The following is a 24,220-nucleotide window of genomic DNA, read 5'->3' as shown; positions in this document are numbered from 1 at the left end:
ATATATATGATTCTCACTGTATGGGATTCAAAGAAGTAATCACTTAAGGCTTGTCCTGGGTTACAGATTTAGTAGCAGGCTGAAGCTTCTGAGGGTAGGTGGCTGTGGTAAATCAGGGCAGGGCGAATGTCAGTATGAATGGTGAATAAAGGTGGCCCTTTTATGCAGATAACAGCGTTGCAGATAGAATTAATCATGTGAAGTGTAGGAAACTGGACAGAATTAGTGATCTTCATGTTAGGTGAAGAAAGCCAGGCTTAGAATGCAAGTACTACAAATTCTCTCTCATGTGTGTAACTTAGCAGGGAAACATGTAAGTAGAATGAATACTACTAGCAAATTGGAAAGAGCTCAGGGAGAGCAGAGTGCGGAAGGTGAATATGGCTGAAGTACTTTATATGCATGTATGAAAATGTCACAGTGAAGCCTACTAATATGTACAATTAATATACACTAATTAAAAAGAGTATAAAAAGTCTCTCAGGTGATAATTGGATTCTTAATGACTAAACTTTGAATTATGCAGACTAAAGAGAATTGAAAAGCAAAGATATGTGAAAATGTGTAAATATTGTCCTATATGAGTAGATATTATCCAGAAAAGTTTTGGCTAACATTTATTATAGACTTTCTGGGATAGAATTTTCCTCTCTTAGTTGACAAAAATATTAGTGGGAGGCACCACTTCATTGGTTGTGATTCCACTGAATAAAAAGAAGTGAACTAAGAGTCACATTCCTCTCTCCCTATTTCTTGATTGTGGATGCAATATGACCAGCTGCCCCATGCCCCTGCCATGATGTCTCTACCATGATGGATTACACCCTCAAAGTGTTACAAAATAAATCCTTCAAGCCAGCAAAAGTACTAGTGAGTCGCAAAAGAGGAGGTAAAGCTAATTGTTTTACTCATTTCAACTGTGTCATAGTTTTTCACCCCCTTTTGTGGTAAAAAGTGCATAAAAATGTAATTTATGCTACCCTCCTGTTCCCCCATAGCCCATCTCCACCCCTGATGGCTTCTGGGGAAGGGAAAGTCAGTTTTCTATAAGGATTTTGCCCCTGGTAGGCCAACTATGCTCTAGTGGATGGCCACAAGCCGGTGCGTACTATATAGGCAGCACTAAGGAAGTAGGTAGGTTATAAAAAAAAATAAAATGACAGGAAAGACATAGGGAGGAAGGGGTGGGCCTGGAGGGAGTTAGAGGGAGGGTTAATTATGATCAAAATACATTGCATGCATGTATGAAGTTCTCAAAGAATTAATCAAAATATTATATATTTCATATTGAGGATAAAAACAGAGTAACCATAGAACAAGCAAAATTTAAGCCCAGGGCTGGAGAGATAGTTAGTGGTTAAGAACACTGACTGTTCTTGCAGAAGACCTGGGTTTGAATCCCAGCACCCACATGGCAGCTAATAACTGTCCGTAACTCCAGTTTCAGAAGATACCATTTCAGGATCTTCTGTCCTCTGCAGCCATTACACAACACAAGTGCACTTACCTACATGCAGGCATAACACTCATACACATAAAATAAAAATAACAAATAAAATATTTAAAAAATAAATTTAAAAGAAAAGTCTTAAGGAATTAATTTTGGCTTTATTGTGTTGCATTTTTTATCTTCATTCTTAGTAAAGTAAATTTTGAGGCTCACTAGTTTGTCCAAGTAGGAAAAAAATTGTTTGCATAAACAATGATAAAACAAAGGATGCTTCTAAAACAAATTTACTATTGTGCATTTCCAGGTAATGTAAGCAAAGAGATAATTATTTGTCACCCTCTGAGCATGCTGAAGAAGAAGAAAACACATTGTAATTTGCACAGCTATTAGAAAGATCTTCAACAATGAACCACGTGAGCTTGATGTTGGCAGCCCGCTATGGTGGACACAATGCCCAGTTATGTTTGAAAAATTGGCAAGTTTGGGTAACAAATTCCTGCATACTTGAAGCTGCCTTGTTGAGTCCCTTTCAACTCCAACCCAAGGCAAGCCAAGCTCCTCCACTGCAAAATAACAGTGTGGCAAGATGGAATGAGTTCCCCACCCCATTCTTCCCTCCAGAAAAATCATCCAGCCCAGATTTCAAAGAAATCCCAGAGAGGAATTCTTGCTGTTTTATCTCCAGGACCGCAGCCAGCACAAATCAGGAAAATGGCTTCCAGGTGCAGCCGTGCCCCTTCCCTAGCTCACTTAAAAATCTGATGGTTATTTCAGTCTGCAATCTAGACATGGGGTATAGGGGGAACAGGAAAGTAGCCTTAGGATTCCAAACCCCACAGAAAATTATTTTGCCTTTTTTATTTTAAAAGAGTCAGATCCATTCTCCAAAACATATCGCACAACTCAGCATGATTAATTCTGTCTCTTTTGAAAGCCTCAGACCGTAAATAACTAGGATACATTAGCTGAACCATGAAAGGGGCCTACAGAGTGAAGCTTTCATGAGAGCAGTTCTAATCCAGTGCTATTACTATCTCCCAGGATCTAGCTACATTTTTACACAAAGATATAATTAGTGGAAAAATTACATACTCTTCACAATAGTCCTAGGATTGCTAAATTCAGGTAATAATAGATAATTATTGATAAACAAAATGCCGAAGGGAAATGTATTTGGAGAACTTTTCTAAACATAATAATATTCATAGAAGTGGCACTGCTTAGTGAAAGTTCCACATGACCCATTCTTCTCTTTTAGTTTCAACTGGAGTTGTATCTCCTATGCTAAAATACCAGTATGTTCACCATCCTGAAAACTTCCACACTTCTACCCAGGAAGATTTCTGTATCAGATATGGCACTATCCTTCTGCACTGTCACAATGCAGAAATCTTCAGATTCTGTTGTATAACACAATGAAATCTGCTATGTTTTTTCCTATAGATTACATCTAATCATTTTAAAAACAATCCTGTTTGCCATATAGCTATCCAATAAGTAGTATTCATCAAGTGTTAAAATGTGGGTATTATAAGGGAGATTTATATTTCACAGTATCTTTACGCTTCACCCATAAGAAGGACATGTTTCATACAAGTTCAAGATTTTCTCTTTTGTTCATTTTGTGGATAGCTACAACTCATGCAGATTATAAATGATTTTCATTTATGAACCATAAACAATTAGTATAGTTTTCCTTTTTCTTGAGGTTCCCTATTTTGTTGTTGACTATTTTTCCTATATCATTTTTTCCCACTGAGGAAAGATGTGTATGTTTTCAGAAATATATTAGTAAAATTGTCAAATTCTCATTTTTGAAGTTGGAATACATGTAATTCATTTCAAATTAATTCCTCATGGAGCCCTCTGAGTTTTTATTTTACTTTGGACTTAATGTCAGAAATGGCTAGGTCTTGCCAATACTAATGTTATCCTCCTCTTTGACACATAAATACATCTGCAGGGTCCTTGCACTTAAAGGGACATGCTGACAGAGATGTGTATAGAACCGTATCAACAGATATGTACACTTCTTAGCTGGCTGTTTGGATCACTTCATAATCTTCCGTCTCTCTTTTCATCACTTGAATACTGAAGACTACAAGACCCTCAAGATCCAAGAGAGCAAAGTTCCAAGGTGAAGGAATCCCTGGAGTCTGCAATTTGTAGTAAATATATTGTAAAATTAAATGCATATACCCAGCAGGAAATGAACAGACATTATGTTGAGACACTGAGATTTGGGAACTACTTATCCTTCTACTCTTATAGAGCAGTTGCAGAAATGCAAAATGGAGAGTTTATGGTAAAGTGGTTCAACAGAAGATTATATAAAATTGTTCTCAAGGCTAGGAGCCCATGAAGACCCATAGGCCCTGGCAATAATTCCTTCAATTTTTACTTAGGATTCTTTTGAAGGGACCAGAGGGTAATGAAGCCTAAATCTTGCTGGAAGTTGTTGGTAAAAGTCAGAATAATTGTGTTTTAGTCACTATCAACTAAGATATCATAAAAATGGGATGATTTTAAAAAGTGCCTGACCAATGAAGAAGTAAAATCCAGGCATTGAATGCTATTGGGGTTTAGAAGAGCTAGTTGTTTTTCTAGACTACCAACTTCAGGGGTGAAGAGAGGAGAGGATTTGTTAGCTGTTTCTTTTCCACTTTTTGGGTCACAAGGAAACCAATAAATCATGCTTGAAGAGTATGTCTAGGAATAAATGCTTGGAGTGGTTAATGGGGTCTGAAAATGACTGATAGCAAAGAGATAAATATGTCACATTTTCTTTACAGGAATATTTTTGTCAAACAATTCATAAAGCTTGTAGCAAAGGCTATTAGCCCCCTGAATAGTGGTTCTCAACCAGAGGCAAATTATTTCCTGGGGGACCTTTGAAAACACAAAGACAGTTTTGATCACTATAGCTTGGAGAATGCCAGAGATGCTGTAAATACCATACAAATATATTGAACAAAAACAACAGAAAATTATGTATATGACTATATGTACAGCAGGTAGAGAAATTGTGGGCCCAAACAACACTCGATTCCCCAAACTAACATGTGGAAAGGTGAACTTTGAAAGCTGAGGGTCCTATGAAGCACGTAGACCCCATGCTCACTGCAGAGAACGTTATGGATGTGTGATGGGGAAGCTCCCATTCTTCCCACGATCTAGAAAATTACAAATCTTTCAGCCTTCACCTGTGCGTGCACCATGTTAATGGTTTATATCTTCCATGCTTATCTATACATTCTACATTAAATCTACTTTCTTTTTATTGATTTGTTTTTATTTTTATGTGTGTAAGTGTATTGCCTGCATGTGTATAAGTGCGCCTGTGTGTACAATGCCCTTGGACCAGAAGAAGGCATCAGATTCCCTGGCAGAAGATTTACAGAAGAATGTTAGCTGCCGTGTGGGTGCTGGAAACCAGGCCCAGGTCTTCCATAAGAGAAGCCAGTGCTCTTAACCGCTGATCCATAGCTTCACTCCCCTCAGTGTACTTTCTATCATGAAGAAATTTATTAATATCCCAATCTGGGAATACGTTTCTGTTTGTGTTATTATTTTTAATGATTTTTGGAGAAATTCATCTTGATCATTTGAAGTAGTAGCTGAGCTCTCATCCAATCTGCTTCTCCTTGGTTCTTATTCATTGTTTTTTGCATGCTGTTTTTTCATCTGTGCTCCTTGACTGAAGAATTTCCCCACTCATTTTACACAAAGCCTTTGTCTCTTCTCTGAGTCATTAACCTTACCTGATACCAGTACAACTCACACTATACAACGTGCTTACTAGAATACTTTTTCAAAACATGTAATTTTTCTATTCTCATAAGACATTAGCTATAAAAACTGTCTCTTTGACCAGATTATATGAATTTATAATGTATAAAAGATCATTTTATCATGTCTTCCCAGGGGTTCACTGCCCATATTCCTTTCAAGATAGTGCCATGAACTTGACTACGTCTTACTTTATGTTCTCATATTTTGTTTTTTTTTTTAAGCAGAGTTTCATGAAGCCCAGCCTGACCTTCAACTCCCTATGTAGCTGAGAATGACCTTGAACTCTGGATCCCCTGCTTCCATCTCTCAAGTGTTGGCACTGCAGAAATGCACCATTTCACTCAGCTATGTTCAACCTTTCTTGTCCATTTCCCACTGCTTGCCATTCCTACATCTCTCTCTCTGAACATGGTTGCTTTGTGAACTGGACTCAGAGATTTTTACCTGTCCCTGTTTGGGTCTCTCCACTAATTCTGTCCACTCAGAAATGGAATTATAACCTACATTTAAGGCTCATTTAAAATGTTATCTTTTCCACCAGACTTCCCAACATCCCTCTTTGATTTGGCTCCTCATTCTTTTCTCTATTCCCTTCAGCTCTGATTGGCTGATTCATCTGGTACTACTTTATGTTGCTGGCTTGTCACAGTTTTGTGTGACTTCACCACAGTAGATAAAACAGTGGACAAGACATTCAAGAAAATATATTTTATTTACCCTAGTTACTACCTAGCTCTGTGTCACTTCCATGATGCTCAACTCCTCTGAGTCTCATCTTCATGCTTCATAAAATGAGAAATGCCTATTTGCTACATAGGATGATGCTAGCAACCCACTTGAGAAGGAGAAGGTTGTCCAGGGTTTGACTTTTTCTTCACTTGTAACAGGTGCTGGGCTTATTTGGCAAATCGTAATCTCTTGCACCCTAAAATAAGTTTTCTCTAGTATTAACATCATTATAAACTTGATAGTTTAAATCAGCACACACATTTGATGACTTAATGTTTTTGAATGTCAAAACCCTACAACTGGGCCATTTTTTCTGTGCAGAGTCTTAGTAGACTCAAGGTCATCTTTAAAGCATATCTGCTTGTTCACATTAGTCAGGTCCTTGTAGTTGTAGGACTAAATTTCATGCTATATATTAATAGAGTAATATTCTCATATCCTAGGCACTACCACAAGACCTAGCCACATGGTCAAATACAACCCAGGTTCAAAAGAAGCAGGTAAGTTCTTCAAAGCTAGAAGGAACATCTTTCTCTTTTCTACTGTGATTGTCTCATACTTCTCACTGAAGTCAAATGAGAATCCTTCTTCATGCTCATTGGTCCTTTGCACAGTAAGAGGGAGGAGATTATAGAGAGCATGTAAACCATAGAATAGATCAAGAGAATGTCTTAAAATTTGCCTACCACAACCCAGCAAGCTAAAAAATCAAAAGAAGAGTTCATAAGTGCAGGAACACTGGGAAGTGACTGACTGAGGACCCTGAGGAGATTTATGATCTTTGCAGAGGGATAACATGCAGCACATGTTCTTATGACAAGCGTGTGGAGAAAATAGATGAGCAATAGATGTATTTATACTTGTTGGGATGGTAACAGACAGAATAATGGGAGAATACTTTTATCCATCACTGCTTTTTGAATAAACAAAGGGGTAAGTGAATAAAAGAGAAAATTCTGCATTAAATACATACCCAAATCTATTTCTAATTATTTTTTACTCTTTATTTTATGTCTATGAGTGTGTTGCCTGCATGTATGTAAGTGCATGGGTGTTGTGCAATGCCTATGGAGGCCAGAAGACGGTGTTGGATTCCCCAGAACTAGAGTTATAAACAGTTGTTAGCTGCCATATGGGTGCTGGGAATCGAACTTGGGCCCTCTGCTGTGATCTTAACAATTGAGTCATATCCAGCCCCAAAATACATACACATAACTATTAACTCACTGTCCTTTCTATTGTGTGCATTCTGTGTTTAAAGGGGCTGTGTCAATGCATTTTACATCTTGGACAACAGAATGCTGAGTCATGCTATCTACCCATTGAAAATAACAAGCAAGGTTCATATTGAAAATAGTCAATGCATTTCCATTATTATCATTGATACTGACCCAAATATACTGTCCCTGAATCATTCAAATTTAAGGAGGCTGAAGTGTTTATGATTTGAGATTTTATAAATGAAAATCAGCTCTTTTATTTGTCACTGTATTATTAAAAGTTATTCTTTAGAAAAGTCTTGCGAGTTTATTGAAGTAGTAAAACAAGTTCAATTCTTCTCACCAACAACTCTCCTTTGATATTAATAAATTTAATGATGTTTTTTTAATTCAAGCCAACAAATACTTGTTGAGAGACTATTATGTTCACAGCACTAAATTAAGTGCTTTGAGGTATATATAGATAAGGTATAGTTCCTTTAAAGAAGTAATTTATATTCAGTTGGAAAAGACAGACATAAGTAATAGATTCTAATTCAAAGCACAAATTGCTCAATGGGAAAAAAAAAGATATAGACAAAGATCTATGGCAGGCAGCATTGGTCAGGGAAGTTTAGTTTTGCACAGGAAAATGTGTGCCAGCTTCTTAGCTGAAGGTCTTATTTCCTTGAAGAAATACTTGGTATTTAATAGGTGGATTTTGATGAAAATAGTCATGCAATGGTCTAAACCACTGCAGGTATGAAATTATTTAATACTCGGGTATTACTAAATTGTATGCTATTAGGAGAGACAGGGATGGCAAAATGGGTTTAATAGACTGAACATATGGATGAAGGGAAAATTCACAGCTACTTTGCATAGAAGAAATGAGAGATTTGTAGTTATTCTTTATATGATGAACACACTGAAAATATGTAGGGAACAGATTCCCAGATTCTTAGAATAGGGCCCTAAATCTTAGGGAACACAATGGGATGGAGAGAAGTTTGGAAAGTAGTTAAAACTTTTAAAGTCAGTATTTGTTAACTATCTAAGCACCATCGGAGGATGGACCAGCACTCAGAATTTGCAAGAAAGAGCAGTGTCTCCTCTCAAGATGACACCAGCTGTGCAGCCCTCTCATGGTATTCTGTGGCATATCCCTGTGTTGTGTGATGAGCATAATATACACAGTGCAGAATAAAGCACAGTGGGTGTGAGCTGGAGACAATTTAACACATCCTGATGTCTCTTGATTGAAGAATCCCTGTGATGAAACTTGTTTGGAAAGACAGTTTTAGCGCAGGGCAGGAAAACAGATAGGAAGATGGAGACCGTGGCACTGGAGGAATCATTAGGAGGCTGAGGCATGTTTGTATGGGACTTGCTCAAAGCCTGAATGAGGGGAGAAGCAGAATACTGATGCATGAGTGCTAGACTAGAGGGCATAGGATAGAATTAGAAGGCCAGTTACTGGCCTTAGATATGGGAAAGATGAGACACTTCTGGAGCCGAGGACCCGGAAGATGACTGAAAACGTGGGTGAAGCTGGGAGAGCTTCTACTTGCCGACCTCCCTTTTCTTTACTGAGAAAAGATAACGAAATCAGTCTTATGCTGAAGAGTGACTCAGGAAAGTATCAAGAATTGAGGAGCTCTTTCAGTTTTTTTTCTTTTGTTGTTGTTGTTGTTGTTCTTTTTGAGGCAGGGTCTCCCTATAGCCCTGGCTGGCTTGGAACTTGCTATGTAGACCAAGATGGCCTTGAACTCACAGAGATCTGCCTGCCTCTGAGGATCTCTTTGTGATGAAGACAAGTGACACTCGAAGATCCCAACAGGATCTGGAGGCTCTATTGTTGTTTGCCTCTAATGAGTTTCCCTGTTTATTTATTTTCCATTTGAGAGAGTGCGCCATCAGAAAGTCAAACAGCTTAGCTCTAAAATACAAGTCTAAATCTGTTGTATCTTCCAGGTCACTAGTTTGGACTATGCAGGTTGCATACTGACCACCTCCAAGATTACCATTTACATTGATCCAGTATAAACACTTCCCTTGAAGATGCATTGCATGATAACCTTGAGTACAGTTGCTGGTGGGAAGATTCAGAAACCACTGGGGGGTGGTCCCTGCCCTAGAGCCAACAACAAACTTTGTCTTTCACTTTTTACCTGAGATGCTTCCTTCTGCTGAGGCAGAGGGTATCCCTGTAGGAAAGTATAGGCTTCTCTCAATTTGTGGTCAGTTCTGGGTATAGACAATGACTCATTTATCTTTCATTTTCTGTGGATGACTCACCTTTGTTCTCTGAAAAAGAAGGTTAACTCTCCAATATATACATATTTTTCTGTGATCAGAACAAGAATAATACAATTCTATGAAAAAGAAAAGAAAGAATAAAGAGAGGTTGTGACTTTGGCTGAGGCAACTTGATGGTCATTCATGCTGCTGAAGGTCTTTTGCTCACAAATTCTCTGGTCCTGCCTTATGCCCTGGACCACTCATTTGCTTGCCTGTTAATTGCACTGCTGACCAAATCCCAAATTTCATTTAATCTAAATGTCTCAGGAAGTAGTAAAGCACAGCAGGAAAACAAACATTCAAACAAAAAAATAAGAAACCAGGTATTTTATGGCAGAAAAAATATATCCTGCTACTTCATGATGGCAAATATTCCTAAACTTGGAGTTCTCTAGTGTAGTAAATATTATTACTAACACTTGATTTACAAGTTTAGTATGAGGTACAGATAATATTATACCAAATGTCTCTTGGTCTATAATAATGACAAGCATTAGCTCCATTCCCTAGTCTCACTAGTAGTCTATTATTGGTCAAGAAAAATGACATGAAAAAGTCTAAATAGTAGATTTTTCTCCCTGATTTTGACTGAACTTTTCCAGATAATATTGTTTATGGAAAGTAAGAAGTCACTCTGTTTGAAAACTGAATACTTTATTTCTGAGATCTTGAATTCCTTAAAGGTGTCTCTAATCACAAATCTCATAAGATTTCCTTTTTTCCCTATATTTACTTCTTTCACATTCAACTAGTCTTAAAACTTTTTATTTCTCCCTCTCCCTCTCTTTCTCTCAGTGTGTGTGTGTGTGTGTGTGTGTGTGTGTGTGTATGTGTGTAAGAGAGAGAGAGAAAGAGAGAGAGAGAGAGGAAGAGGATGTGTGTGCATGGTGTGGGTGTGTGTACGTGTGTATGTGTGTATGTGTGTGTGTGTGTACATATGCACATGAATGCCTGGGTACTATCACATCCAATGGATGGAAAGGGACATAGGGTATGATCCTCCATCACTCTCTGCCTTATTACCTTGAGACAAGGTCTCTCACCAAACCAGGATCTCTCTCCATTTTGGCTTGGCTAGGTTGGATTGCCAGTAAGCTTCAGGAATCCAAGGATTCACCGGTCTTCCCAACCCATTTCTGGGGTTACATGCCTGATTTTTTAACATGGGAGCTGGGGAAATGAGCACATGTTCCAATGCTTGCAGGGCATGTGTTCTTACCTGAGGAACTATCTCCAAAGCCTTTAAAAGTTGCTTTTTCATGTAGCTCTTCTTAAAAGAAACCACATTGGTAGCTTAGCTGAAGTTTTACACAGTCTTCCCAGGGAGAAGCTCTTGGATCTGTTACACTGACAATCCCCTGGCAGAAGGAATAATGGCAGAAGTGCTTGAACCCCATTTACTCTTGGTTGAGTTCTAATTTTCATATGGTAGATGTGCATGAATTTTGTTTTCCTTTACTTTTGGGATCAAGTATTTAAGACTGTTAAATGAAGTTTAAATTTGTGGGCAGAACGATGGAAATGTCTAAGGATTTTCTCATAGAAAACTTCAAGGAAAACACAACTCCAGGTCTGTACTCAGTTTTAGAATAGTCTTTGAAGAATCATTATGTTGCTCCTTTGTGCAAGAACTTTATTTGATTTTTGATAAAGCACACCATGCCTTTAAAATATCTACTGCAATTGCATCACAATCAAGTGCAGACAAGGTCTCTAGGACAAAGATGTTCACCGATTTTGCTACATCCAAGTGGGGTAGGTGTCTTATACTTTTATATTATAATAAATCACATTTTAATATTAATAGTGAGTGATCTAGGTTGTATAATCACAACTATTGTAAGAAATTCAGGGACTATCATAGGGATATTTTACTAACACATTCTCCAAAATCATTGTGTCCATTCTACAAGGTATGATTATGTTATATAATGAGAGGAAGCATTTCACAACTAAAAAGTCCTGGAATGGAGCTCTTGGCTCTATACTCTGTAACACCATGTCCCACTTTTAGGTATACAGCATCACAGTCAGATCAAACTGAAAATAGGGTTTAAAGTTGAGAAGAGGATTGTGTAGTTTCAAACCTACAGAAATAGCTAGATCAATTTCATATGTGAGATTTATTTTTCCCTGTCTTGTTATCTTGTGTCATTTCATTGTGGTATAATGGTAACTGTAGAAACATAACAAGTCTTCAAAAACCCCACTAGTGATTCTGTGTTTAGAGACAAATCTAAAAATTGGATTTGGCTTAAGCCTTCTAAATCAAACTAATTCCCTTTCTCAGGTAAATACCCAAAGGCTAATATAATATATGGAGCTTACAAGATAGTTTTGTGTTGTATTTTAAGATGAATGGTTTCTTCCAATTCAAAAGCAATACCTTTTGTAAAAAAATATTAACTGTATTAAAGTGAAATTTGGCTCAATATAATGGAAATATATCACATTTATCAAACTTCAAATACATTTTTAAACAAAAAAGTACTTACGTGTATAGGTCCAAAAAGGTAGCTGTTAATACTTGTTCTTTTTGGAAAGTAAATGGTTGTCTTTCTCCACCACACACATCAAATGAAATAGATTTAAAAATCAACTAAAATGAAGGTTCAGTTGGTAAATGCTTTTTTCACAAGCATGAAGACTTGAGTTTTGTGTTCCAGCATGCACTTAAGACAGAAGTAACTGCACACATGTGCCTATAATCTTAGTACTGGGGAAGCAGACAAGGGAGCCTCCCAGCACAGCTTGCTGGCCAGCTAGTCTTGCTGAATATGTGAATGCCAGATTCATTGAGAGATGCTGTCTCAAAAATTAGGATAGGAAACAAGAAAAGAAACCTGACCTTGACCTCTAGCCTCCACACTGCCACACAAACATATATGCATACACATGTTCATACAAACACATTCATAAACATGAACATGTATACATGCCTATACCAAACACACACACACGTGCGCATGCATGCACACACACACACACACACACACACACACACATGCACACACAAATCAACTAAATCAGAAACTCACACTTGCAAAAGTTTTGGCACCTAAAACTATATCAAATGACAAATGAGTTTTTCTAGAAACATTTTTTAAAATTAAAACACTTGTGTGTATGCTTGCATGTGCTTGTGTGTATATGTGTGTGTGTGTATAGGGGTGCTCCAGATCAATATTGGATGTCTTTCTTTGATGGATTTCTACTTTTATTTTTAGAGGCAGTCTCTTCACTAAACCCGAAACTCATCAGTTCAGCTAGGCTGCTGGCCAATGAGCTTCAGGGATCTGTCAGTTTCTCTCTTACCCAGCCCTGGGTTTAAAGGCATAAGGCCACCAGGCCTGGATTTTTTACATGGTTCCCAAACTTGAGTTCTCATGCTAGTGGGATGTATAGGCTCTTCACTGACTAAACTATTTCCCCAACCTCTAAAATCATGTCCTTAGTATTTTCTTTTGAACTGTTATTTAATATGGAACTGTGAAAGATAGTCCCAGAGATAGTGAAATATTATAGTCAAAATTTTCCTGAGTATGTTGTATCAATTAATGGCTAAAAATCTTCACAATGATTAGAAGAAATCACACAAAAGAAGGTTTAGAGAAGTGTATGTCAATTTCAGGCATTGTTCACAAAAAAAACTCAGATGCCAATCAGATTAGAACCCTCTGACTCTGCTATGAATTTTGTCCTGGATAAAAAAATATAAACATTTTTAATGTGGCGCCTGAATACATTAAAGAAATAAAATTGTCCTGATGAGCTGTAAGCACTTGAAATTATTTGAATATTTTATTTTCTAAACACTGAATGTGGAGTATTAGTTTCAATGGGCTACTGCACTGCACAGAAAAGAAAATTCCTCTCAGCAAGTCAAAGGGTAAAATACAAAATTATACAGTTATTTCAAGCTAAAGGGAGTCTTAGGCATGGCGCAAACTCAGGTTGTGACCTGTTGCTTATATTCTTTCTTTAAAGTATTTTATTTATTATTTTTATTTTATGTGTATGAGTGTATTGCCTACATGTATGTGAGTGCACCCATGTCATGCAGTGCTGTGGAGGTCAGAAGAGGGCACGGGATTCCCCTGGAACTGGAGTTAAGGATGGTTTGTAGCCACCATATGGGTGCTGGGAATCGAACCTGGGTCCTCTGCAAGAGCCGTCAGTGCTCTTAACCACAGAGCCATCTCTCCAGCCCCAGTTGCTTATATTCTTAATAGAAATGAGTCAAAACCCATGTATATAGGCTGGATATATTTGTCCTTGAGTGTGGATGACTGTGAGCATTTGAGATCTTCCCTGAAGACCAGAGGAGGGTGGGGCAAAAAGGCAGAAGTGGCTCTCCTTGGGTTGACAGAAATAATCCTGTAGAGGAATTGTAGCAAAGGGTTACTTAGCAGTAGAGATTTATGTTGAGAAGAAAAGTTCTCATTAGTCTTTCCAGGAAATAGTTTTTAGAACCTGTGTCTGATTGTTGGTCATAAAAGACTGCTCTGTTTCTAGGGAAAGCATGGGAATAGGAGAAGCAAGAATCATGGTCTAATGGTGAAACCCCAGATTCTAGACTAGGCTAACTTTCTCTAAAGGACAATTGAGTTCATTCTAAATCTAAGGGAGAATCAACCATTAGGGCTAAAAAGACAGTGCGCTTAAGCTTCTCCAGGACATCATTATCAATTTTAGATCCAAAATTATCCAAGGTTTGTTGGAGATTAAGTTCATGGCAATAGAATTAACTCAATATTATAGCCCTCAACAGGATGACATGCAGTGGGAAATCAATAATTAATTCCCCAAACAAAACCTAGTATTTGGATATTAGACAATGGAGTTCCATGTTATGAAACTGATGAAAGGTAGACTCTGACCAATGCCTTTAAAGATGTCATAATGCAGTCCATTTTGTATACCGTTTTCAATGCCCACCCAAAGCATAGTCACTGCTGTTGGCATTATATCTAATTATGTAGAATGTGAAAAAGTAAAGGACAACAATAGAGGTGAAGCACACTAATCACTCTCATGAGTTCTATAGAGAGGTCTTTCTGCTCAGTTTCCAGTGGCAGTAAGATCTCTTTTTTCAAATATTTGTTTATGTTTAATGTATGCAAAACTTCATCAGTCATTTATGGATGGACATAGCTACTGACTTCAAGTTCAGAATTACAGCATAAGGAGTGACAACACAATGTAATTAAGTCAGTGCTAAGTGATGACAGAAGACTCTGTAACAGGCCCTGTTAGAAGGCAGGTGCTTAGTGTTTGCTGAATGCTAAATTTTGAAGTTAGTGTTTAGGGGTCCAGTCTATTGACTCCTTCTTATATTCATTCACTTAATGCATATTGAATGCTCATTAGATATCAGATAGTCTTCTGGACATAGGGATACTGGCCGTTATACCAGGTGCTCCTCTGTCTTCAAATATATCACACCATGGTAAATTCTTAAAGATGAATTGAATCTTAGGTTTAGGAAAGATTTTTAAAGTTCATATGGTCATTTTATCTTTAACTCCAACTTTAGAATAATGGACACTATCTGCGGGTTAATGCAAATTCTGGGGATATAAAATATTTTTATTGAATTTTGTGTTTCATAACTATAGCCTGAAAAGTACTCATTCTTTCAAAAAGTAAGTCAGCCAAGGGTAAGATGAGGAGCACCCTGGGAAGAGGGGCGGAGCCTACTGGGATGTGGAGAGTTAGCAGTGGAGAGTTAAGTTAGCAGTGGAGAGTTAGCAGTGGAGAGTTAGCAGCAACCATGTTGAAGCTCTGGGAGTGATGGGGAATGGTGCAACTTCTTGTACAGTGCTGTGTGGGGCTTGAATGGTGCAAGAGTTATGAGAAGCCATTTCTTTGTAAGTCATCCCCTCCAAAATGTCATATAAACTCTGTAAAATTCAAATATGATGCCTTGTTTCATCTTTTAGCCCTGGGGCCTCAGAGGGTGCAGGCATGAATATCCCAAGAAGGGGGAAGAAAGGAAAAAAATTGACAAAACACATACAAAATATCTTAATCGTCTTTATAATCCCTCCCCACCCCAGTCTGCATCCTCTCATAGCCTCCCACCAGATTTCATGCATTCTGTCACTTATATTAAGGCCTATTAAGTCAGGTTAGTGTATTCAGATGTTTCCCAGTGCAAGATACCCATTAGGGTCTAGTCAGCCTATCTAGAGTCACTTTTACATCTCTTCCTCACCCAGAAGTAATCAGCTGCCAATAGTTCTTTGACTGCTACTGGGGCCTGCTGCCCATTTCCCCAGTGCTCCGCCAAGTTTTTGTCTGCTTGGGTTTGCAAGGATCTTATGCATGCTGACATTATTGCTGTACATACATATGAACAAGGACTCAGGAGCCTGTAAGGATCTGCTTCCATATGGTCATGCACCTCCTCCCATGGTTCTTACTATCTTTTTGGCCCCTCTTCGGCAATGGGCCCTGAGTCCTAGGTGGGTGGAGTTTAATATAAGTATCATGTCCAAGAACCCACACTCTGTAGACTCTTATTCTCTATAAATTGACCATTTGTGGCCTTTTTTGTTCATTGCCTTCTCTTGCACGAGGGAGTGTCATGGATGAGAGTTGAGGGATGGTATTCTCTCTACCCTTTGTTCCACTAAGTTCTGTGAGCCTTGGATATACAAGCTCATTATAGAATATCACTTAGGGTTAGGCATTTCTGTGTGTGACCAGTTGTGGAACTCTTTATCTGTTGCAAAAGAAGCTTCTTTGATGAATGGTGACTTGCATACTTGTAAATATAAGGATTCATATTTAGCATATATTAAGAAATTACATTTGTCTAGGGATATGGCAGTCTTAGAGTTTTCTCTAAGATCTATGACCTCTCCAGCCATGTACATTTAGCTATGCTTACAATACCATACATGAGTTCCCCCCATTGAGTGGGCTTTAAGCCCAATTAGGTAGCTGTTGATTATGCCCAAGATAAAAGTGCCACTACTGCTTCAATGTAGTTTGCTGTTTTTGTCAATATTGTGGTTTTTAGGCCCAAAATCTGGGGTTTGATCATCTATTGATGTTCTCCCTTAGCAGCTTGCATGGTGTCCTCCAAAACTATGAAAGCTAACCTTCAGAGATGTGGCATCCAAGTCAGTTCCAGCTCCACTGCTCCAAGTCCTGTCTTCAAAGTGTGTCCTATCTTCAGCAATGGGGTCTTACCTTCAAGTTCTGGGAAACAAACAAGGGCTGTGGCAATAGTCTGTAATTTTGGGAGTTTCTTGAGCTTCTCTGACCAATAAATGGAAGGGAGTTTTCTCCTGTCTGGTACTTTTTCTTGTTAGATAGCCTTCAGGTGTATGCATGGACACATGTAAAGATATTGAATGTGTAATTTTTCAGTAGGTGCTTTTTTTTGTATTTTTGAGACAGGGTCTCCTTGTAACTGCAGCTGGCCTGGAACTTGCTATGTAGACCAGGCTAACCTTGAACTCACAGAGATGCACCTGTTTCCGCCTCCTAGGTATTGGGATTAAAAGTGTACACCACCACACCTGGCACTCAGTAGCCTTTTGAACTAATTAATACATTCCCCTCTTTTTTTCACACCAGCTAAGCATTATTTATCTCTCTTTCTCTCTGTCTAATCCTCCCTCCCCCATCCCCAGTTAAAGTACCCCCATTTTCCCCACTTTACCTTTGGTAATACCTGTGTCCTTTCTTTACTATTATCCTTGGTGGGTTTTTTGTATCCTATAATTCCCAGTCTGATTTCCTTCTTTGACTAACAGCTATAATTCTTACAGTGTGATTCTAAACACGTTGTATATATTGTTCCCAGATGGCTAGCTAGCACCCTTTTTTTTCCTCAACAGTGTTTGGGAATTGCATCATGTCTTAGATTCCTACGTCTTAGAAACAATGAGAGGAGCTCAGTAAGTTTCAGTTCAATAAATTGTTTTGCTGTTCTTAATATTAACTAACACATCCCATACCTTTTATTTGAAATGTGTAAGTCTAGAGTGGGAGTACTATTGGAAAATCTGTAATGGAAAGCATAGTAATACCTACATATATACTTTGCTTAAAAAGTATAACATGAGGCATATGATCTTAAATTACTTGTCTTCATTGCTATGAGAGTTGGGATACATGGCACTTCAGAGCCTTTTCATGTTTTGAGCATGCCTATCCATAAGACGTATGTGTCAACTTTTGGCAGGTAATACAAAGCCCAGCATAGGTGATGAGATGATTCCAAGAGGAGAGCTTCTGTTTCTCAGCAAGTGATACAGAAGGGATCAGTAGATGTAAGATATAGAGACTAGGCAGAATGTCACAGGTACAACAAGTGATAGAGAAGCTTGCAGAGAGCAAGAAAGAAGAAAGGATGGGGTTCAAAACTTAATAGTGGATGAGGTCTAGGAAATTCAGGCAGTGGAAATGCAGTCATCAAATAGCAAATACTTGAAGCTTGTGGGACAATACAGGGAAAAGAAAAACTTGGAGAACTTTTAGTGAAATGGGAAAAAAAGAAAATTAGTTGTTAACTCTAATTCTTCAATAGACTCTACAGTCAGAGCCAGACTTTCAAGGATTCTGAACAGAAGAAAAGACAGAGTGCCGTTAGTTTTCAGCTCTTTGAAAGCCCTAAGAGGCCAGCCTAGAATAAGACATGGATGTAGGCTGAATCTGTAGAGTTGTGATGGCATCATTGTAAAAGTTACAGTGAGGTAGGGAGAGGGAACACAGCAGAGTCATAATTTATTAGCTGCCTGGAAGAGCAAAATGGATTTGGATTTAGTGCATACTTGCATGCTTCTTTGAAGATGAGTTAATATTTATACAAAGCACACTTTGATTGGAACCACTACTGATAACATGGGAGATGGAATGTGCTCAGAGAAGGTGGGCAGGGCAGATTTAAAAAGAAATTATTTCAATATGAACTTCTCTATAAATAAATTTTTTTCCTCCCAGGCATATTTTGTTAGTTGATTCTTTTAGGATCTGCTGTTGTTTTTCTGTTTTTGTTTTTTGTTTTGTGTTTTTTTTTAATGCATGCATGCTCACTCATACCCATACATACACCACACTCTACTTTTTTTTAGTGATAATGTAATCTTTAAACTTAAAAAAAATTCCCATTTTGCCTTTTTCCTTTGTAACATGTGTCATTTCTTCTGACCCTAAAATAAAGAGGATTGATAGTTTATTCTCTCTAAAGCTCATCAAAATGAAATGATGTTTAATGTCTTTCTTTTATATAATTCAAAGACCATGAAGTAACTATATATAATAAGTGGGTAGAGGTTTCTTTATTTTAGGCATTCAAAGTGAACAAAGAAATAACAGTCAGTCTTATTTAAAAAAAATAAACACCCTCTGCAATTGTTCAAAAGTGAAAAAAAAGTGACTGTTGAAAAAATTAAAATTCTATAAAGAACAAATATTGCTAAGTCCTTCCTAGTGAGACAAGGAAACCTGTAATGTTAGTAGTTGTGAAACTCTTGCAGCCTAGGCATGGAAGCTACCAAGAGCTAAGAACCACTGTTTCTGGCACTGGTTCACAAAAAAACACATTCCTATTCTGTCCGTTATGACAGAAATTATTACTTCTTCGAGTCTCCTTCATCTTAAAATTTTTTCTTTAAAATTATTCCCACATAAAATGAATAAAAAGTTTTGACTGAGAGAAGTTATGTATATTGTAAGCATTATTTAACTCATTTATATAAGTACACTAGTATATCCTTATTTGTTGCTAAAATGATCACTAGAAGTTAAGGGAAGGGCACGTATGTGTGTGTGTGTGTGTGTGTGTGTGTGTGTGTGTGTGTGTAAATGATGAAGAAGGCTTTTGTAAGAATTTAAGAAATATATAACAGAGTGGGTTAAGAAAGGCAGAAGCTGAAGGGCATCAGACTGAAAAATTGAATTAGGCTAGTGAGGTATGGATTATTTGGCAGTCTTGATCCAAAAAGGACAGGGCAATATTCCAAAGAACTGCACAGAGGAGCAGTTTTGTTCAAGAAGGGAGGTGAGCTTTAGAGATAATAGGACAGGCTTGCATTTATTTAAAGATGGAGGAAGAGAGCAGAGCAGGAGCAAGCAGTGAAGGGGTGGAGGGGACAGGAAGAGAGGAGGGAAAGGGAGGAGGGGAGAAGAGGAAGTTCTATAAAACAAGTTAAATGGTTCTGTAAAACAAGCCTTACATGGTTGCAGAGGCCTTTTATTTCAGCATGTCAGGGGCAGAGGCAGGCAGATCTTTGTGAATCAGAGATTAGCCTGGTCTACATAGTGTATTCGAGGACAGCCAGGGCTACATATGAGACCTCTTTTCCAAAATAAAATGAAACAAAGCATTTTAGAAAATAATGCAGCCATAGCTGATATGCTAGAATGTGATTGATTCTATGATTTGTGCTATATTATTCTGTTACCATCTACTCAAAAAAATATTCTGTGGTCGTTAGCAATGGGAAGTTTGCCTATCTATGACTTACCGTATCAGTGTTCGGTGAGAAATTCAGTGGAAGCAAGTTGAAAGGTACTCAGGGTAATTTTACATTCTTTGAAGACAGAATGAATTTTCTAATCATTGCATGCTTTGAATATTGGAAAATTTTAAAAAATCAGTTTATTTTCTCTGAGAAATTAAGTTATGACTAATAAGCTCGGTATGGTGGCACATGCCTTTAGTCCCCACACTCACCACACTCAGGAGGCTGAGTCAGGCATATCTCTGTGAGTTCAAGGCCAGCCTGGTCTATATAGTGAGTTCCAATCAGCTGGGACTACAGGGAGACCCTGTGTCAAAAAGATTAAAAAAAAAAAAGAAAACAGAATCATAGGAGGAATAATTTTGAGTATACTTTTCTCAATTAAGTATATAAGCTATTATTTTATTTTGTAGGCATTCACAAATTGTTTAAAGAAATCAGTGAGTCAGTGCTTCTTCCAGATATTTGAATAGCAGGCATAATGTACTTTGATATTTGTTTCAACCAATTCCTGTGTGATTAAGAGTGATTGCAGTTCCTCCAGAGGACCCGAGCTCATTATTCAATACCTTTGTTAGGCAGCTCACACCCACCAGTAATTCTAACTCCACGGGATTCATACCCTCTTCTGGCCTCTGAAAGTACCAGCACACATCTGGCATAAACACACACAGAAATATACATATTGAAACAAATAATAAATATTAAATGTTCTGCAATGTCAAGCTATCAATTTGAGTTTGTTTTCTGTATGTTTGTTCTCAGTAGCTAACACAATCAATATAACATCATATTTTTCATAATGGAATTTGTAACAGAATTTTAAGGTCTACCTAAAAGATTGAGGAGTCTTTTCCTCTCAAATAAGAATTTGAGATAAGTTTTATACAATCTAGAAAACCTAGGTTGAACTCTAGGGGCCCTTCTAAGCAAACAAATTCAGTCTCTAAATGTTTATGGTTTTGGTGAAAACTTCTTGCCGTATTTTCCCAGGGATTTTGAACAGATATCTGATAGATAGGTAGAATGATAGATAATTACTGTATATTTAAAGTAGCTGATATTTGATATTTTATTATTATTTTTATTTTATGTGTATGAGTGTATTACCTGCATGTATGTGAGTGCATGCTTGTCATGCAGTGCTGTGGAGGTCAGAAGAGGGCTTCAAATTCCCCTGGAACTGGAGTTAAGGATGGTTAATAGTCACCATGTGGGTGCTGGGAATCAAACCTGGGTCCTCTGCAAGAGCAGTCAGTGCTCTTAACCACTGAGCCATCTCTCCAGCCCCTAAAGTACCTCATATTTGAAATAGATGATTTAATAAGATATTAAATTGCTCTGCAATTCTAGTTTCTATGAACTGTAAAATCCAAGATTCTTAATTCACAACTAAATATCCTTTTATGAATTCAATAGAAAGAGGGAACAGAAAAATTATTCATGCTACTTTTTTACATTTTACAAAACTATATTTGAAAATACTATCCACTTTAATTTTCAGGATTTTTTTTAAATATAAGAATCTAGAAGAAAATTTTCCATTAAAGCTTAGGTAAAAAATCATACTTGAGGAGCAGGAGGGAGCAGGCAGCCTGTGGCAGTACCTGGGTAAGTCTGTCTGCTGTGCCCACTGAGCCTTGATTCCCCAGCCTCATTTACCCTACCAGCTCCCCCAACCCATCTCTCCTCCTATCAGGAGTACTGGCACATTTCCTGGCTTGGCACCCCTGACCCCTGGAATGACATCTTGTCCCAGAATCCCCACTACTTCCTGATCCTTTGTGTCCAGACCAACCCAATTCCTCCCTCTAGTCCCCACAACCCTTTGCATCTCTGGAAGGCCCAGTCCCACAGCTTCCTGGAGCCAGCAGTTTGCCTAGGTAAGTTTGGTTGTACCCACTGTTCCTTGACTCCCCAGCCTCATTCACCCTCCCAGCTTCCCCACCCCATCTCTCCTCCTAGCAGGGACACTGGCCTATCTCTTGTCCTGACACCCCAGACCCATGGACTGACCAATTCCTCCCTGTAGTCCCCAGGAGCCCTCAGGGCTATTCTCAATGCTACCTCCCTTTGGGGCCAGCATCTTTCCTGGGCCCTGCTCCCAGGCCAGGCCAGCCCTCAAATTCCTAAGGCCAGCATCTTTCCTGGAGGGATACAGACCTTAGGAGAAAGCCTGAGAGAATCTGATGTAGGCCACTGTGGGAACTCCTGAGCAGCAAGAGAAAGTAATTTGGCCACTCTAATATAAAATCAAAAGAGAGAACCTGAAGCCTAGACCAACAAGCTTTTCATGACCAACAATTAAACCACAAAGGCACATAAAATTTACAAAAGGAAGCAGACCTAAACAAAGGAAGGCTTGAGTGTCACACAGGAACCAGAATCTATAAAAGAAATCCACATGTCAAAGTCACAGAGAAAAAATAACATGATAAATGAAAATAATATATCCCCACCAAGTACCATCAGTACTGTAGAGGAGTACAATGAGTACCCCCTAGAGATAACACAGGACATGGAACTCAAAGAACAATTATCAACATGATAAAAGAATTCAGTGAATTTAAAGAACACACAAAGAAAGAATCAAAGAACGGAAATAAGATAGGGATAAAGTTCTGAATGAATTGAGAAGAGTTAGAACTATTGAAGAATGCTCAGGCTGAAATGAAGAAGGAAGCTAAACACTCAATAAGGCAATTAGAAACAACAGGAGAAAACCTCACCAATGAGATAAACGAAATGGAAAACAGAATATCAAGACTTGAAGATAAGGTGGATGAATTAGACCACTTAAGGAAGGATTATGAAAATTTTAAGAAAACACAAAAATGGAATATGCAGGAGTTGTGTGACACCATAAAAAGACCAGACTTATGAATCATAGTCATACAGGAAGGAGAAGATCTCAGGATAATGGTATGGACCATATTTTAAACAGGATTGAAGAAGAAAATTTCTCCAAATTAAAGAAAGACATGCCCATACAAATACAAGAAGCACATAGAACACCAAATAAACAGGACCAGAAAAGAAACTCCATGGCACATCATAGTAAAACCACTAAACATACAAAACAAAGAAACAAGAATGAAAGCTACAAAAGATAAACAAGTCACATATAAAGGAAACCCCAGCAGAATTACAGCTGACTTTTCAGCACAAACTATGAAAGCCAGAAGAGCATGGAATAAAGCATTCCCAGTTCTAAATGATCACAGATGCCAACCCAGATTACTTTACCCAGCCAAAATATCTATTATAGTTCAAGGGGAAAGAGAAATCTTCCATGACATAAATAGGCAAAAAGAATTCAGGTCCACAAAATCAGTCTTTCAAAGAGTTCTGGAAGCAAGACAAAGAGCTGAGGAAAGGGACAACTATTCCCAAGGGGTTATGGAAAGAAACTTAATAAAGTCATAACTATGGAAACACACAGTTACTCCAAGAATGTGAACAGAAATGAAAATGATGCAAATCAATGTTGAAAGTTCTAGAGGGGATTGAACTGGAGGGAACATACCTCAACATAATTAAAGCCATATACAACAAATCCTGCCAACATCATTCTCAATGGAGGAAAAATTGGAAGAATTTCCATTAAAATCAGGAACCAGACAAGGCTGTCCACTATCTCCATTCTTTTTTAACATAGTACTTGAAACACATGCAAGAGCAATAAAGGCAAGAGAAGGAAATTCAAGGAGTAATAATTGGGAAAGAAGAGATCAAATTTTCCCTTTTTGCAGATTATGTGATATTATACCTGAGACACCAAAAATTCCACCAGAAAACTCCTGGAAATTATTAATACATTCAGTAAAGTGGCAGGTTACAAAATTAATCTACAAAAGTAAATAGCCTTTCTGTATACCAATAACAAGCAATTAGAGAAAGAGTGTATGGAAACACTCCCTTTCACAATAGCTGCAATAAAAATAAAATATCTTGCAATAAATCTAACCAAATAAATTAAAGACCTCTACAATGAAATGTTTAATTCTTTAAAGAAAGAGGTTGAGGAAGACATCAGAAGATGGAAGGACCTCCCACGCTCATGGATTGGAAGAATTAATATTGTGGAAATGACCATCCTACCAAAAGCAGTACAGAGATTCAATGCAATACCAATCAAAATCCTCATGACACACTTCACAGAATTAGAAAAACCTGAGCACAAAGAGCAACACTGGGGTGGGGGTGGGGGATTACTATATCAGATCTCAAAGTATATTGCAGAGCTAGAGTCATAAAAACAGTAAGGT

This window comes from Nannospalax galili, unplaced genomic scaffold (assembly GCF_000622305.1).
Source record: "Nannospalax galili isolate Female #2095 unplaced genomic scaffold, S.galili_v1.0 scaffold552, whole genome shotgun sequence".
Classification (NCBI taxonomy): domain Eukaryota; kingdom Metazoa; phylum Chordata; class Mammalia; order Rodentia; family Spalacidae; genus Nannospalax; species Nannospalax galili.
The sequence above is the reverse complement of the archived record's forward strand: the minus strand, read 5'-3'. Positions refer to the sequence as shown.